This window comes from Erythrolamprus reginae, chromosome 1 (assembly GCF_031021105.1).
Source record: "Erythrolamprus reginae isolate rEryReg1 chromosome 1, rEryReg1.hap1, whole genome shotgun sequence".
NCBI classification, from domain to species: Eukaryota; Metazoa; Chordata; class Lepidosauria; order Squamata; family Dipsadidae; genus Erythrolamprus; species Erythrolamprus reginae.
The window spans coordinates 370,214,063-370,232,987 of record NC_091950.1 but is presented as its reverse complement, the minus strand read 5'-3'; the positions used below and the strand labels follow the sequence as shown (position 1 = coordinate 370,232,987).

The following is an 18,925-nucleotide window of genomic DNA, read 5'->3' as shown; positions in this document are numbered from 1 at the left end:
TACTGAGGGGCTTTTCAAAGTTATGCAAACCCACCAAAATATACTTATGACCTGATTCTGGAGTTCCAACAGTTGCACAGATGCCTATAGACATATGACAGCATTTTGGACACTTGGCAATTGGCTCAGTTTTACATATGTTGAAGTGTTCATGGTTACCATGATTATTAATTTTTTTGCCAGTTTCTGGTCTTTTCAGCTGGTTTTCCACACAAACCACCCATAGAACTATACTGATTTGTGTAACAACAGTAATGTTTGCTTAATGACCACTGCAAAGAAGTTGAAAAATCAAGTCCAGCCACACGGGTACCTCAATATACAACTGTGATTCCTTACAATGAAAATTCAAAGGCTCCATTAATCGTAAGTTAAGGATTACCAGTATGAAAAAGTTTACATATAGGTAGCTATGAACACACATGCTATTTACTTTTGTAACACAATATACAACTTTTACAACAGAGCTGTAATAAAAGTGTATTTAAAGGGAATGCCTACCAACTATTTAGAGTTCTAGAAATGGAAAGCTCCTTTCTGTACAGTATCCCATTTCTATCCATTCCAAGCATTCCATCATCACTAAGCACAATGAAGCTTGCTCATCCTCTTCTTCTTCTGATTCTCTTCTCCTTCCCAAGGTTTTTCTCCCTCCTAAACCAGAATTCTTTTAATACAGTATTCTAATATTTTCATTCAGTCTATGGAAACACGAACTTTTGGTATATAAAGATCCAAGCCAATGGATCATTATCAATATAGAATTTATATATTAAAATACATATTGTTTCCACACAAAGTATCATTTTTAGATTTAGATTTTTTTTCAAATTAGAGAAAATATAAACTTTTGGTTCAAAACCAAGGTGCATTTGATTTACCACATTTTTCAGAGTATAAGACACACCTCCGCCCCCCCCAAAAGAGGGTAGAAATGTCAGTTTGTCTTATACATCGAAAATAGCCATTTTTGGCCTCCCAAAGCCCCACTTAAGCATCCCATTTTTGCAAAAATTAGGATGTGCAGAGGGTTTAGGAGGTCTACAGCAGTGTTTTTCAACCAGTGTGCCGCGGCACACTAGTGTGCCGTGAGACATGGTCAGGTGTGCCACGAAGCTCAGAGAGAGAAAGAAAACAAGAGAGAGAGAAAGAAAGAGCAAGAGGGAGAGAAAACAAGCAAACAAGAGAGAGAGAAAGAAAGAGCAAGAGGGAGAGAAAACAAGCAAACAAGAGAGAGAGAAAGAAAACGAGAGAGAAAGAAAGAAAGAGAGAGAGAGAGAGAGAGAAAGAGGGAGAGAAAGCAAGCAAGCAAGAGAGAGAGAAAGCAAGCAAGAGAGAGAGAGAGAGAAAGAAAGAAAGCAAGAGAGACAAAAAGAAAGAGAACGGGAGAGAAAGAAATAAAGAGAGAGTGAGAAAGAGAGGGAGGGAGGGAAGGAAGGTGGGAGAGAGAAAGACATAGAGGGAGGGAGAGAGAAAGAGAGCAAAATAGAGGAAAGAAAGAAGAGAGAAAGAAAGAGGGACGGAGAGAGAGAGAAAAAAAAGAGGAAGGGAGAGAAAGAGGGAAGGAGAGAGAAATAGAGCGAAAGGAAGGAAGAGAATTTTTTTGTTCACACTTTTTTTAGCCCCCCCCCCCCCAATGTGCCCCATGGTTTTGTAAATATAAAAAATGTGCCGCAGCTCAAAAAGGGTTGAAAATCACTGGTCTACAGTGTGCTCCTGAGGGCTGAAGGAAGGCAAAAACATCGTTGAGGGGGGGAATTGGGTGAAAAATGGGCAGTTTTTCGCAAAAATGTGAGCGTATTTGCTTTTTCTCCCCCCCCCCAGCCCTCAGGAGCACTCTGCAAGCTTCCCAAATCCTCTTTGTGCCCCATTTTTCTGAAAAATGGGTGTTTTTGCAAAAAACGTTATCACAGAGAGTTTGGGAGGCCTGCAGAGAGCTCCTGGGAGTTTCAGGAAAGCAAAAAGGCCCCATTCTTGCAAAACAAATAGCCCATTTTTTATGAAAAACAGGGCACATAGAGGGTTTGGGAGGCTTGCAGAATACTCCTGGGGGCTGGGGAGGACAAAAACATGTTTTCTTACTTACCCCTTTCAAATCTTGGTGCATCTTATATACTCATGCATTTAGGACTACTAAAATTATGGTAAATCAAGTTGATTTATATCACTATTAAAAAGGCTTGATTTAAATCAACTCGATTTAAACCATAATTTTTAAAGAGCAACTATCACCTCAGTCCCGCAGCAGCTCCTCCTCTGACTGCTGTTGACTCACTGATAGTCTCATTCACTTTAATGGGATGGCAGGTGATGCAGCAGTGACCCAAGGTGAGGGACAGAGCAGTCAGTAGGTGAGTGGATGCCCACTAACAGAATCTGAAATTACAGGTATTCTTTAATATTATATTTATAAGCTACTTAGGAGGTTTCACTTTTATTTGTATTGCTTGCCCTTTCTTCTCACTGGTACAGATGAATTTCCCTTCAATCAGAGAGTTTGTAGTGTACATAGATTTGCAAAACAATGGGATAAAGGAATATTCCTGAGCTTTGTTTTACAATTTACCTCACAGTTGTGAAATTATGTGAATGCATCCAGCAGTGGGCTACGAGCGGAACGCTAAATTGTGCTCGCCACCACGGCTCGTAAGTTCTTGTGGGACCAGCGCGATTTTGCTGCTGCACCTGTGGAGGTAGCAAAATCACGCATGGAGCCGCAGGTAAAATCTTGCCGAAACACGGGCACAGTTTTGCTACCTCCACAGGTGCAGCAGCAAAATTGCGCTGGTCTTGCAAGAACTTACGAGTCGCGGCAGCAAGCACAATTTAGCGTTCCGGCTCATAGCCCATCGTTGAATGCATCAATGCATTCATGAATGCATCAATGCATGTTATCTCAGCTTGCAGAGATTGGATTCATTAAACAAGTTTACCTCATACTACATAACTAAGCTCCATTTCATGCTGAATAAACTAAATTATTAAGGTATCTTAAATATAAAATAATATTCAAATAGAATTTTACTCCAAAAGCATTTTATTAAAATTAATTTGATAAAAATAAAAAAATCTTATTTAAAATTTTAAAATCTGATTTTTTAAAATTATGTATCCACCCTATATTTTTCATGTCTATGCATTTTCCCTGCTTTCAGATTCCCTTTCAATGCGCTGCATATGTATCTTCCACAGTGTATACATTCATTTCCATTTCTATAAATCTCCAATTCTATAAATTCCCATTAATGCACATATTTTCTACAGATATTCCTATTTCTGTCTTTATGTAGTATAATGAAATACGATGAAACTGTATATAGATTGGATTTCTTCACTTTTGTTAATCTGTGAGGATATTTCCCATTCTGATAAAATAGGTCAACTGTGTATCTTGCATATCATAGGGGATGACACAATGCACTAAGCCATAAGTACTGAATGAATCACAATTGAATGGTTTCTCTGCACAACACAGTAAAATACTGCTTAGTATGCTGCATGAACGGGGCCACTTACGTTCTTTTTTCTAATAGGCAGAACATAATGACAAATACAAAGCTTCTATGAACATAAGACTTATTAGTTTTATATTTCAAGGTCAAAGTTAGCATAAGTGGCCTCAAAACCAATATACTATGCTCAACTCTGAAAAAGTTAGAATGCTATTTTATTAAATCTTATGTGCAAAATTATCTAAATACAAAGTGTTTATTAGTAGATAGAAAACCAGTGACTTAAATTCTAATATTTAATTCTGAATATATATTAGACTCATTTAAAAAAATGAAATCAACATTTTACATAATATTGAAGGATTGTGAGGCAGCAAAAAGGTATGCTGGGAAGAAAAACCTAAAATGCATATGAAACAAATACTATAAGGCTACTATATATGAAACAATATATGGTATATTTTGTATGTTACTGTGAAGTTCAGGAAATCACCCAATAAAATCAGTTGCTAAAGAAATGCCTATTATACATCAAAATTAATACTATAGACTAGTTCATAATTATGTAGTATCATTCTTGCCTTTGTAAATGAAACGTTCAGCAGCTCCTAGAATAAATTCCCCAAGTTCAAGAGGACCCAATACTCTAAAGGTAATAAAAAGTGATTACTTTTGCAAAGAACAGAATGAGATTTAATTTCTTCAGATTTCAACCTTGAGACTTCCATCCTATTGTACATTTCAGCTGGGCTCAAAAATTACAAAAGATATGCAATTTTTAAAAATGCTATTATTTCTGAACTCCCAGATGCTGGCAAATTATTCATATGCTTTAAAAGCAGCTTACAAAGATTTAGTTATTTCTGCAGGCATACTTCCATATATTTATAAGTATGCTGCAGCTCTCTATTATGTGCAGTAACATCTGTACTGAGTTAGCAAGACTCTTTAAAACAGCATCCATTATGGAATGATGTGATAACCTTAACTGAGTAGCCACTGCAACACCTATTCATTTCTGCTATCTAAATTTTTTCTACTATCTGAATATTTATGGTGTGGAAAAAAATCTGATATGTAGCCTGATTGTTCCTGAATGGAAGAAAAGCAAATTATATTCATTTTTTACTCTCTTTGCCAACTAAACTTTTCTATCCCTCTTTCACTTGTTAACCACTTCTGGCATACACTATATTAACAGTGGTGTTACTACTGATTTATTCTATAACAGCTCATTATAAAACTTATTATAGAATCTTAATCTTTAACTCCATGAAAAACTAGCTGTGTGCAGTTTCTTCACAGGACAATTTAAAATTGGAACATGAGATAAGCAGACCACAAATACAGCCTAAAATGTTCTCATGTAATTGCAGACATTAATCTGTCTTAATTATTGAAATCTAGTGAAACTAATGGTGAAAAGTGTATTGCTCATAACCAAATTTGATGTTTATTATATAGCAACTTTTCTTTAGAGATTCATACTCTGAACCTCCTTATTAAACTCTTGCATTGTACTTTTTCATATTAATAATGCAAGAAACATTAAATATCAAGGTACTTTGCAATCTCATTCCTAATTTTAAAACAATGTGAGAAGTCAAAGGAACAAAGTATGAATGCAATGCAGTCACTGCTTTAAGTTTCAATGATTAAGACATAAATAGTATAAATTTAGTATAATAAAGTATAAGTTGTTTGTGTCTACTGGAAAATTTACAGTGCCCTTTTTCAGATATTCAGAAAAAGCATACTATTTATTAGAAAAAATCCTAAAAATAGATTCACCTTTAACATTGGATACTAAAGAAAAAAGTGGGGGAGGGACAGCAAGACTATGGTATAATCCACAGCTGAGGAATAAGAGAATATTAAGGAAGAATTCAGCTGGTGCCAAGTTGACACCAGGCTTCTTGGCTATTTCAGTTCATTCTAAACATAAACAATTCATATGCTTTAAATGGTCAAGCTACTATCTGGTTTTTGGCAGAACTCCAGAGAAGTGATGTTCGACTGTTATAAAGTAGCCACTGAAAAACACGCCTCTGACATGCTTTGGATATTTTTGTGAGTTAGTATAATATAAATGCTTTATTTTCTTAAGTATTTTTAGTGCTGGGTCTAAAAGTAATTCAGGATTTCATAGTTAGGACCAGCCCATAAGTTGCAATTGTTTTCTTCAAGGACGTTACAGGATCACTTTATCCATCCCAACTGTCATCTTATTAATAAATTCTAGCAGTATTGCACTACTATTGCCAGTTTTAAAAGTCCTCAGTTAAAAAGTACGGTACTTTATTATAATAATTCACTAATAATTTTAGACAATATATAAACATGATTTTAAAAAATAAGATGGCATACACATAAATATAACCAGTAAATTGTGGGTTAAGACCACCTGTCCAACTCAACAATGCTCTACCTACCATTAAATATTAGAATATTTCTACACATTTCTTATAAAATTGTCTTTTTTATCCATTTAAAGCTAGAAAACTGTAGTACTGATAGGAAACTAAGATGGAGTCAATAGCTGGCAGCTAGATAATATAGGTAAGCTTGGTGAGCTACCATTCCTGTTATACAATTTTAGTTGTTAGAACATTATAACTGGGCAATATGTAAATACTGCTGCTACATTGTAAATTGCCCAGAGTGCGCTATGAAGCACTATGGGGCGGTATATTAGCCTAAATGCTATTTCTATCACAGCTGATACATTCAAAACCTGCTTTCTGTGGTACACAACAGCAATAAAATTCACAGGAAGACAAAATATTATTCTATTACATTGATTTGAAAAGTATACCAAACCTGCATTAAGCTGCTGAAGATGAGATTCTAATTAAAAGGCCATATTAGCTCTAAGAACTGTACATATTGCCTGCAGTACCATCTAAGCTTATTACCTTTATCATATGCAACATCAATTTACCTTGTATTCAAAATTTCCAAGCATTTTTGTACTACAAGGCATCAAAGAATCCTCCTCCTTCCCTATTCAAATTTTTCTGTACAAAGATTGTCTGAAGGTACCCGAATTTCTACATTAGCAGTTTATAGCAAAGGTGGGGAACGATGGTCCTTTTATGACTTGTGGACTTCAAGTCCCAGAATTCCTGAGCCAGAAACGCTGGCTCAGGAATTCTGGGAGTTGAAGACCACAAGTCATAAAAGGGCCATCTTTCCCCACTCCTGGTTTATAACATTATGTCGCCACTATTGTGGCAATATTTCTAATTTAACACAGGCTTTATATTACCAAAATAATCAGATGCCAGTATAAAATGATATTGCAGAAATTATTCTATAACACTGTGTATTTCATATTTGATTACTGGGCAAAGCAGCTTACAATTTGGTTGATTAGTTGTGGCAGCACAATTAATCATTTTCCCTAGGCAATGTCTCCATTCCCTCCACTGTATTATAAATGAGACCTATTGTACAGTCTTCACAACTCTAACCAGTAGAAAACACGATCTTAAGAGGTACAGAAAAGAACAAAATGTGACAGAATAAAAACTGCCTACTGGGGGCAGAGAAAACTCCTGTCTAATCAGCTGTGATAAATCACAATAATTTTGATATTATGGATGGCAACAGATTCCAATCTTAGCTTTTAAGGATTTTAATACTTCAAGATATTATGTTAGAGAAAAAAAGCCATTCTATTATGTATTCAAGTTGTACCTCTTCATTAAAAAAACTACTACCACTATACAAAGGGAAGTTCTATATAGAAAGGTATTGGGTTCCACTATAGTGATGATGCTTTACTAGTTATCTGCTGTAAGAAACTAAGACTGTCAAGCTTTCAAAGATGATTCATTTCTGTAAATTCTTAAAATACTTTTAATCCCACTTTTTCCACAAATTACATGCATCTAGCGCAATCTTGTAAATCCACATTTAACAAGCTATGTTGTACTCAGATTAACTTCACTGGTTTAATATATGAATATGGATAACAGCAACTCTAAGTCACACATGGCTATGTAAAATAGTCATATTTACAAATAGCTAAATTTTCTGTATATAACTGTCTTATTCTACTAAAAATTATACCTCATAAATTTCATTAATCCATATGACTTGAATAAAAATTCTCAAATTATTGATCTAATAAATCAGCTTACAAATAGTATTTCCTCTTAACAATGCTAAATCCTTTGATTATTAATAATAATAATTTAATAATAATAATAATAATTTATTAGATTTGTATGCCGCCCCTCCACAGACTCGGGCGGCTCACAACAATAGTAACAATATAACAATATTAAATAACTACACATCCACTGAAACTATCAAATACCAGGTACAAATAAGTTCAAATTTTCCAACTCCATCTTTATATTAATACTTTTTCATAAAATCTCAAGATGTTCTTCCAAAGCAAGGGAAAGTTAATTTCAATCTATTCTTCAACCTTCTACTCACCATTTTATTTTTTTCCCAATCATTATGCAAAATAAGAAAATTGTCTTCCCCTTGTATTCCCTTAAAATGAAGGCATAGATACCAATACACAACTACAGAGCATGATTTATGGGACTGGAAGAGATTTTCATTTTTTTAAAAAACAGCTTACATTATACATGCTCTCCATTGAGGGAAAGTTTAAAATCACTTTGTAATGCATATCAATAAAGAGTAAATTATTCAGCAAATACATAAGCAACCCTCAGATCTGAATTCCAGTCAAGCGCCAAAAGGTCTACTGCATCCATCATCAAAATTACCAGCAAATGTGGGGTCTATATGTCCTTCAGGCCAGCAGGGAGTTTGTCCCCTTTTTGGAAGCATTAGTTCCCAGCCTATATTATGAGGATCCAGACTGTTAGGGGGCAATATGCTGATTCTGTAAACTGCTTAGAGAGGGCTGTGAAAGCACTATGAAGCGGTATATAAGTGTAAACGCTATTGCTATTAATCCCAGCAGAGAATCTACATTTCAGAGGGTTGGCGTATTTTATCCAACTCAGCAAATCGGGAGGCCAGACCCTACTGAGCCTCTCTTTATTTGCTTTTTCTAATGGAATAACTTTTATTATTATTATTATTTATTAGACTTGTATGCCGCCCCTCTCCGAGGACCCGACATCCAAATAACGAAGCCTTAATATGTATTTGGGATGAAAAGAGTCCTCACTCCGCCCCAGGCCTCTCCTCCTTCCCCCATCCCAAGGCAGGGAATCCCAAGGCAGATCTCGCCCATCCAGCCCACATCCCCTCCAAAAAGCCGCCTTTCCATCCCGAACTGCTGCCTTCCCACCCAAAGGCCCCCGGCGGAGGAGCCGCGATCGGCCACGAGGGGCCTTATGATCGGAGCCCCGCAGAGCGCGCCCGCCCGCCCGCATCCCGCTCTTCCGACCGAAGACCACTTCCATCTCTCCCACCACCACCCGGCCTTACAGCGCAGATACAAATTCAGCCATTGCGCTTTCTTTTATCCCTCTCCCCCTTCCCCACCCGGGGTTGGCTGCTGCCCGCAACGCCAGCGGAGGCCGAGGCCGCCCTCCTCCCTCTTCCTTCCACGCTCTGCGTCGTTTTGTGTGATGGTTGGTTGTTGTTTTTTTCCTCGCTGCGCTCAACGTCTTCCCGCCCTGACAAGGCCTCGTTCTCCCGCCCGTCAGCCTTCGCCCACTCCCCCCCGCCCCGCGGCCCTTCCCTCCGAAAGAGCCGGCCCGGGCCTGTACCTGGCGCCGCAGCCTAAAAACTCCGCGCTCGCCCGCGGAAGGAGCCTCCGTCTCCCCCCCACTTAGGCGTCGGGTCGGGCTACAGCTCGAGCCGCTGCCGCCGCCGCCGCCGCCGCCTTCTTCGTTTCTCCTCCTCACGCAGCGGCCTCTCCTTTGGTCGGCCTCTGCCCTCGCAATCCAAACGCAGCCAGCAGCGCAGACATGTTGGAAGCCTGTATCCCAGCGGCCGCTACTAGGCCCTCCCTCCTTCCCTGCCGCGCAACGTCAGAATGCACCGGGTGGGAGGAGGGGACAAGAGCCCCCCTCCCTTACCAGAGCCTCGGAGAGAGAGCGAGTGAGTGTCGAACCGGTCTTTTTTTTAAAAAGAAAAAGAAAAAGATTTACCTTTACTGGTCGCAATGACGGTCACTCAAACGCTCGGGTCCCCGCCCACATTTCCATTGGATCCCTCACCTGTCAAACTTCGCATTCTAAATAGCGATTGGTCAATTTATTTGCCATTTATAAAACAACGCCCGTTGGCTAACGAGTCTCTTTCTCAACTTCGCATCAATTGGTCGATAGAAGTCGGGTGCCCGCCCTCATCTATGTAGCTTCTAGAAAGCTACATGGTTGTGGAGTATGAAGCTTCATTGGTGCCACACGAGTGCCAATTGACTTATTCACCCCGCCCCATTCCCTACTACTTCTTTCTCTTACAAAACATACACTGATTTCCCCCTCCCCGGCCCGCCTTTATATTTTGCCGTCATTCAATTGGCTAAGAAAGGCGTCCGTCTTACGTAGCTTCCGTGTCCTTTAAAAGAGCTGCTCAAATAGCCGAAGACGCTAGTGTCAATATTGTACCCTGATTGGGTAGGGCTGCAAATGAGGCGGGGTGGAGGGGAATGAGAACGAGGCGGTGTTTGAAAAGCAATCGAACTAGTTACCCTCTCTACTCCACTCCCCAAGGCCGTAATGGACTCCTGTTTTTGATTGGCTAAACACTGGAGCGGCCTTCTCTCATGTACTTACCAGGAACCGGGGGGGGGGGGGGGCGCAGACAGAAAGAGACCCGTATGTTCTGCTGCATTACATCATCGCCAACCAATAGGAAAACACCAAGGGCCTCCGTTTACCTTTGGATGACAAAATGGCCTGAAGGTGGTAGTTATTTATGTCCGGGCTTTCCAGTGGAGTATGCTTAATTTTAAAAAAAGAAGACGAAGCAGCATCAAACCCCGTGGAATGAAATGGGAAACAAACTCCAGGAAGCGTGCCTAGGAGCCTTAATATGAAGCAAGAATCTATGGCTGTCATTAACTTTCTCAAACGCATGAAATTTTAGGCTCAGTTGGCAGATGCAAATGCACAATCTGCCCTTGGGAGGATGAGAGGAGGTTATTTAAGATTAGAAGTGGGGGAATTAAACCACCCTGTGAAATCTGTGAAGGTTTTTTTATGCATTGCTCAAAACACTGCAGGGTTCATTGATTTTTTTTACACTGAATTGTACACTAGACTAGAGTGTACAAAAAAGTGCACTAGAATGCCTTCCGTCCCCTGTCCTATTGCTCTCCTATATCTCCTATACCTTTCTTCTATTCCTATATCTCTTCTTCTATTCTTTCATTGATATATTTTATTCCTATATCTTCTATTCTTTCCTTCATATATTTTACTATGAGCATATCCTCTATAACCTTCATTATGTATTTTACTATGTGTATATCCACTAAAGCCCTCATTGTGTATTGGACAAAATCAATCAATAAATAAAAATAAATTAATTCAAAAGGCAATACAATCAATGAGCTGGAAGGGACCTTTGAGGTCTTCTAGTCCAGCTTCCACAAGCAGGAGAATACACGAGAGTCGCCCGGAGGGTAATGCACTTTTTTTTTCTCAGCCTACAGTAATGGTACGAATGCGAAAATTTAGATATTGAATTGCATTTGAATTGTCAGGAGTGCGTGTGTAAATTCAGACAGATAGTGTAGCTGCAGCATTGTTTCAAGTTGTCTGTAAGTAATGTACATAAGCAGCATGTCATCATTGAATTTCTCACTGCAGAGAAAGAAACTGTTGGGAACATTCATAAATGTATACAGTTTATGTAGAATCTGCAGTCGACAGAAGTATAGTTGGTCGCTGGGCACAGAGGGTGAGGCCGTTAGAACACCACACATTAGAAGTCACACAGTGCAGAACAAAAAAAATGAACATTTATTATATACTGTACAGTAGTTGTCATCGCAAACGAGCATAACCAGACAAACTGAATCCTATAAAGAATTTCAGTACTACTGTACCATTATTTCCATGGACAACAATTAATGGTATGGTACATTTACCAATATTTATGGTTTGAACAGAAAGTAAAATTTATTCAATGACAGTTATGTCATCATCTTCTAGGACATCATCATAACAATCCAGGCTCTTAATTTCCTGTTGAATTTGTTGTGACTCCATTTGTTTCAGAATCATCGACCCATATCTCTCATGTCTAGCAATGTAACTGTCCTTGCATGAGTACATCTTGTCAAGGTATACCGTAGGCATCTTTCTGATCCATTCTAAGAATTGACATGTCAATTCTTGATCCAAAAGACGCAGCAGACCCCCTGCCGTATTTAAAACTACAGTATACAATAGGATGCGATCCTGCTGCAGCAAAAACGCATCCAAACATGCAGCCGCATATTGGATACGTGTTGAATGTGTTTTAAATCTGATTGATGCAGCGTTTTGGGATGCAATTTATAGACAGCAGTGTTACATATGTTCTGTTCGGGAATGCTGCGAAATGAAACGTCTCCTACATCTTACTTTCGGGGGATGCCTTATATTAGACAATTCTATGAAACATCTCCTATGTCTTACTTTCGGAGGTGACTTATTTTCGGGGAAACGATATTACCAAGGTTGCTGTTTTTGTTTTCAACAATTCCAATAAAAATAGAGAAAACTTATTTTAAAGAGTTAAATAAAATAATTTCAAAATTTATTTGGCAAGGAGTAAAGGCAAGGATAAATATGAAAATATTACAAGATGCGAGAATTAGAGGTGGCCTTGGTCTCCTAAACTGGGAGTTGTATTATCAAGCAGCAGCAATGACATGGATGAGAGAATGGATTTTATTAACTAATAAGAGACTCTTAGTGTTATAAGGACTTGACACAGATTGTATTACAAGGACATGACACAGAAGGATATGGCACACAGTTATTTGGTGTGGAAGAAACAAAATACATTGCTACTTCCAGAGAAATATGATAAGAAATTCTTTATATTCAGTATGGGAAAAATACAATCAAAAAACTATTTAAGCATACCATATTGGATATCAATAACTGAATCCCTGACACATCCAAGTAGAATAAATTGGGATAATATACCAAATTGTAAGGACATAGTGACAAAAGATGGTAATTAAAATCTGCACAAGAATTGGAGAATCAAGGAAGAGAAACAGATTGGTACATGAGAATGCAGCTGCAATCAAGGGTTGAGACAGATAGAGGGCATTAATCTGAACCCAACAGAATTAGACAAAATACCCATAGAGAAGGATAAAAAATTAATAAAGAAACTCTATAACTATCTGCTTTCCATTGAATTGGAGTCTGAACAAGTGAAAGACACAATGATAAAATGGATGAGAAATATTGCTCATATGATAGAATTAGATAAATGGCAGCAGCTATGGGAAAGGAACTATAAAATGACCATCTCAACAACATATAAAGAGAAGATGTATAAGATGTTTTATAGATGGCATATATCATCAGAAAGATTAGCAAAAATGTTTAAAGACAAATCTATGAAATGTTGGAAATGTAAACAGACATCAGGCTCCTTTTACCATATGTGATGGACATGCTCTGAAGCCAAAAAATATGAGTCTATGATCAAACTATTGCTTTAAGATATTTTGAAACAGCGTTGAGTTAAAACCCAAAATATTTTTACTTAGTGTTGTGGTGGATTTCATGGCAACTCCTGTGGCTGCTGATTTTTATGCAGAGGAGTGGGGCCGTCTGTTCACAGAAGACCAGTCTGGCTGGAGTACGAATCAGACAGTGAACCAGAAGCAGAGACAGGGAGCAGGAAGGGACTGGAGAGACAGAGAGGGGAATGGATTCAGTCAGCTCTCCAGCCAGAGGTTCATCTGAATCAGAAAGGGAAAAATTAATGAGTAATCCTATTCTGAATGCTCTGGTCCAGAGAATGCTGGGAAGACAAGAGCAACTGCGCAAACACAAACAAATTATAGGGCACAGGTTATAAGACTTAATGATGATGCTGCAATCTTGAAAAAAGGGGAGGGTTGGAGAGATGTGTATGGGAGATTATCATTCAGTGTTGAGGAAAGTTTGATTAATTGTGGTTTGGTGCTTTCTGTGGATTTCTGGACATTCTGACATTCCAATTGTGAGTTTGGAAGGCTCCTGCACTGACTGGAATAATTAACTCTCATCTATTGACTATTTAAACTCACATTGCTCTGAAACTTTGTGGTTTGCAGTTTTCTGAAAATAAAGAACAAACTTTGCTTTCTTTTTACAAGCCTGCTTTGTGTGTGTATTTTATTAATTACTTTGTTCCTGGATGGCTCAAGGCCAGGCAGAACACTTGGTATTTTAACAGATAAATTTAATAAAGAAAAAATATATTTAATTATGTAGTGACAGCTGCCCGAGTAGCATATGCCCCAAAATGGAAGCTAAATGTGATACCGACTGAACGAGAAACTTTGAAGAAAATAATGGATTGTGCAGAAATGAACAGATCAACAATGAGAATTCAGGATAAGGAAGATTCAAATTACTATAATGTGTGGGGAAAATTTTATGAATGGTTAGAGGGGAAACATATACAAAGACTATGTTATTAAGGACAAAAGAATAAGAAAGAATAGGAGACAATTTGGTCAATCCAGGTGACGATGTAACTAGTTTAGGAGGCAGGATTAAAGAGATGACATATACCTACAAGAAGACATATCTGTAGAAATATAAATGTAAAGTCAAGAAGGAATATAGAAATTATCAATCTGTTCTGGTCAATACTTAATATAACAGAGTCATACCACTCAGGGAAGGACAAGAAGAGGGTAGGAGGGGAAGTAGATTGAGAGGGGAAACGGGTAGGAGGGTAGGAGGGAGGAGAAGGTAGAAAGGGGGAGAGAAGGTGTTAGAATGTAGTTGGGAGAGAGACAGAGAGGAGGGAGTGAAGAGAGAGAAGACGAAAAGACAGATTATTAACAATATGATTTGAAATTAAACTAAGTTTAAGTCTGAATATATGTGTATATTAGTTGATGGTATATGTGCTGTAATGTTATAAATGATAAAATGTAAAGAAAAATAAAAAGCTTTATTAAAAAAAACATTTATTCAAGTCTTCACAAACTCTCTGTGACAACATCACAAGCCCCTGGGGGTCCCACAGGCCACAGGTTGAGAACCAGTGTCTTAGTTAAATGTGTAAGATTGAACGGCATAGTCATTTGATAATAAGCATCACTGAATAGTGGTGAAAGTTGTATTGCAGTGCACCTGCTTTGCATGCGGAGATCCCAGGTTCAAGCTTTGGCTTCTCTGGGTATGGCAGAGAAAAGTCCTGCTTGATCATTTGCAAAGCTACTGCCAGTCAGGGCCATCTGTACTGAGTTACATGGATGAATGCTGCCACTGAATATAAAGCAGCTTCTTACATTTCTAAATGGGTTACATGAGCTTCCCCTGCTCCCTACTGTTTTGGACAAGCCTGGGCTTTATGCTCCAGCTGGAAGAAGAGGAGGAAACCTACTAAGATAATTTGCTTTATAACATATATTGATCAAATTGTGTGTATTTTGTTTGAAACCTCAATAAAACATAAACTATGTTAAACAATAAACTGCATCTTTCCCTTCCTGCTTAAATTCAGAGCAAAGTAAAATGACATTTCCATCTGGGTAAGCGTGTGAAGAAAACATACAAAGTCAATGAACAAGATCATGGTATGGGGACAGGTTGACAATTAGATCTGCCTTTTCTCACTATCCTGCCACCTCCCCAGTTTTAAAGATAAAGATAAAAACAGTTCAAAGCACTGAAAAAAGAATATTACATATCTGGGTTTTACTGGCAAACTGAACAAAGAGAGGTGTTTACTGTTTATTGTTCCCCAATATCAAAAGTCCCCAAACAGTGAAAAGATAACAAGTAAAATCACTCAAAGTCACTAATTTGCTGAAAATATGCAAAAAGACCATAGCAGGGATGAAATGCTACCGGTTTGGACTGGTTTGGAAGAACTGTTAGCAGACATCTGGCTTGGTTCGCCGAACTGGTAGTGACAGCTGGCTGGCCATGTCCCTGAACCGATCCCCCGGTCGCTACTTGCTGACCCTGCCAACTCTGTTTCTATTCTGCAGCTTACCTGCCTAAAGTGCTGTGCCCCTGATTTTCCTGCTAGGTAAGCCTGTGAAGTCGTGGCCAGCCTAACTGTCCCTGCCCCACACCATCCCAACCTGCCTTCCCTACTCCATTCTCCACAGTCTGCAGCCTTAACATGCTTTCCTGTCTTCCACACAGCCTTCCTGATATCCTGGTGGCCCCCTTGCAAAGGCCAGAAAGCAGAAACAAGTGGACAAGCATGTTGGGGGCAGCGGGGAAGAGAGGTAGCAGCCAACTCCCTTCCCCGCAGCCCTGCCATTCTTGGCAGCCTTCCATGTGGCCTTCCTGGTGGTCCCCCACCCTCACTTGCCTTCAAAAGTCGGTGTCCAGCCTGGCCTGGTCACTGAATGGATGGGTGGCCTTTGGTGGAGAAGGGGAGAGAAGGTATTAGAAAGCAAACAACAGCACCACTCTGGGAGGACAGGCACCAAGCAGATGTCCCAGGGCTGCTGTACATGTGCAGAGCAAGCACCATCACAGTCATGGTGTTCACTTTTGTTTTGCAACGGGAGAAGGTAGAAAGCAAACGGCAGTGTTCCGGGAGAGTAGGCAGACGTCTGCAGCCAGGTGGGGAGGGAGGGTGGCAAGAGAAAGGCCTGGCATTTCCCTCAGGTGCAAACACTGAGATTTGAGCAGGGGTGGGCTGCTGCCCGGACGGGGAGAAATGCAGTGGGGTAGCGAAAATGGAGCTCCACCCCAGAGCACCCAATTTGCACTGAAAGATGTTAAAGAAAATGCAGGGCGTCCTGCCTAAGCCACGCCCACATTGTGGTAGTAAAAATTTTGGTAGCCCTTCACTGGATTTGTGGTGTACAAATCATGTTAAAGGGTGAGCTATTGATGGTTGCATGGAAGGGAAATAAATTGAGCATGGGATTGAGAGAGTACGGTGTTGGCTCTGTTCCCCTGCTGAGGAATGATTGCCACCCCCGGCAGAGGCTTCCTTTTGGGTGACCTTCCCCCTCTCATGACTCCCTGGCTGGCTGCGGTGGGGCCAAGAGGGTGTGCATGTGCAGGGAGACTCTTCCTAAGCAAGCACCAAAGTGCAGTAAAGATGTGCACAGGACAAGCAGCTGCTCACTTAAGGAGGGTCTTAACCACACCACATTTCAGACATAAACACTCTAGAAAATGTCCTGAGATACTTTACCAGAAGAGCCCTTCACTCCTCCACTCGTAACAGAATACCCTACGAAACTAGACTTACAATCCTAGGTTTAGAAAGCGTAGAACTACATCGCCTTAAACACGATCTAAGCATAGCCCATAAAATCATATGCTACAACGTCCTTCCTGTCAACGACTACTTCAGCTTCAACCACAACAACACACGAACACATAACAGATACAAACTTAATGTAAACTACTCCAAACCTGACTGCAGGAAATACAATTTTGGTAACCGAGTAGTTGATGCATGGAACTCACTATTTGACTCTGTAGTATCATCTCCTAACCCCCAAAACTTTACCCTTAGACTGTTCACTGTTGACCTCTCCCGATTCCTAAAAGGTCAGTAAGGGGCATGCATACATGCACCACCGTGCCTTCTGTCCCCTGTCCTAATGTTTCTTTTATTTTTTACTAGTACCATGCATATGAATATTATTATATCTAATGTTTCTTCTTATTTTTTTCTTTTCTTCTTACTAGTATCATGTGTATGAATATTATTATATCTTTACATATCTCCAATATGTACTTGACAAAACAAATAAATATTTTTTTTTTAAAAAGGATGTGGCTTCTCTCCTGCTCTAAGGATCTGGCCATCACCTTGCCATATCCCGCCCCCACCCTGCAGTTCTTTGGCCGAGCAGGGAGGACCTAAGCTTCAGCCTGAACTGGCAGGAAGTGAAGGCTGCCCTATGTGCAGGGTGGGCAGCAGGCAGGACGGTGTGGAATGCAGTTCCACCAGCGGGAATGAAGTTGTGTGCGCAGCTCCAGCTGACCGGCGGCAGTAACTTCCTGGATTACTGATCTCAGCTCGGTTCTTTGTTTTTTCCCTGCAGCTGCTGCTGCTGTGCGCTCCTCGCTTTTTTCCTCTTTCCTCCTTCCTGGCCTCAGACAAGCTTCCCTCTCTCCTGCCCGGCTCCCCTCCAGCCTTGCACGGCCACCTCCCAAGGCCAGGAGAGCTGCGTCACACCGAAGCAGTCTGGGCTGCGGTCTTTTTCTCCTCGCAAAGCCCTCAGTCTGCCCACAGCTGAGATGAAAGGCATTGTGTGGCAATAACAGTTCACTAGAACGATGATGATCGTTCAAGCCACTCCCATCTGGTCACATGGCCAGAAAGCCACTCCTACCCAGTCATATGACTATCAAGACACATCCACAAAATAAGCCACACCCACAGCGTGGCAGTAAAAATTTTGGCTGGCCATTACTGCCTATGTGTAAATATGGCATGAAGGCAGGTACAGGGCCGCTTCACTCCTGCATTAAGACTGCAGCCATTGCCTTGCCATGCCTTCCCCCCACCGGTATGAGAGGAGGAGGATCACCAGAGTGCAAAGCTCTGCTCACGCAAGACAAGGGCATTTGAATGAAAGGCACTTGTACTCTCATGCAAAGCTCCACTTGCGCAAGCACAAGCCTTCTCTGGTCACGTGGAGCTTTGCGCTTAAGCACAAGCATGCGCTGCTCATATGGGTGGTAGTTCACACTGGAGAGCAAGTGCATGCTGCTCCCGCAAGTGGAACTTCATGTGCATATGTGTGCTTGCCCGCCATATGCACGAGTGGCACTTCAAGCACATGCACTTGCCCATTTCACCTACAGTTTCAGTGTTGAATAGGCTGTAACCTGGTTTTGGGCCACGGCCCAGGAGTTAGGGTTCCCTGTTCTAGTCCAAATGCCTGTTCAACCTGGAGTGATGGCATACCTTTTTTCCCTCGGGTGCCGAAAGAGCATGCGTGCACACTATTGCGCAAGCACAAGTGTCCATACCCATAATTCAATGCCTGGAGAGGGCAAAAACAGGTTCCCCCACCCTCCAGAGGCCCCCTGGAGGCCGGAAATGGCCTGTTTCCCAACTCCTGGTGGGTCCAGTAGGCTCGTGTTTCGCCCTCCCCAGGCTCCAAAGGCTTCCCTGGAGCCAGGTGAGGGTAAAAACATTCTCCCCCATCTTCCTGGAGGCTCTCTAGAAACCAAACACGTCCTTCCAGAACCTCTCTGCGAGCCAAAATTCAGCTGGCCAGCACACACATGCACATTGGAACTGAGCTAGGGCAATGGCTTGTGAGCCAGCAGATATGGCGCCGAGTGCCACCTGTGGCACCTGTGCCATAGGTTCGCCATCACTGCCCTATTCCATTTAAGACAAATAGTTGTCCAGTC

At 40.6% G+C, this 18,925-nt stretch overlaps 1 protein-coding gene across 6 annotated transcripts in view; it reads right to left on the bottom strand.

The window, feature by feature from the left end:
- The window catches only part of PPM1B (protein phosphatase, Mg2+/Mn2+ dependent 1B), a 77,406-nt gene extending 67,520 nt beyond the window's left edge, over positions 1–9,886 (bottom strand). For 3 of the 6 annotated variants that reach the window (XM_070734543.1, XM_070734545.1, XM_070734546.1), the window contains exon 1: positions 9,161–9,537. The gene's annotated coding sequence lies outside the window, so the exon portion shown is untranslated. The other 3 variants (XM_070734544.1, XM_070734542.1, XM_070734541.1) reach the window with 3 other exon arrangements.
- Between the last annotated feature and the right edge of the window lie 9,039 nt (positions 9,887–18,925).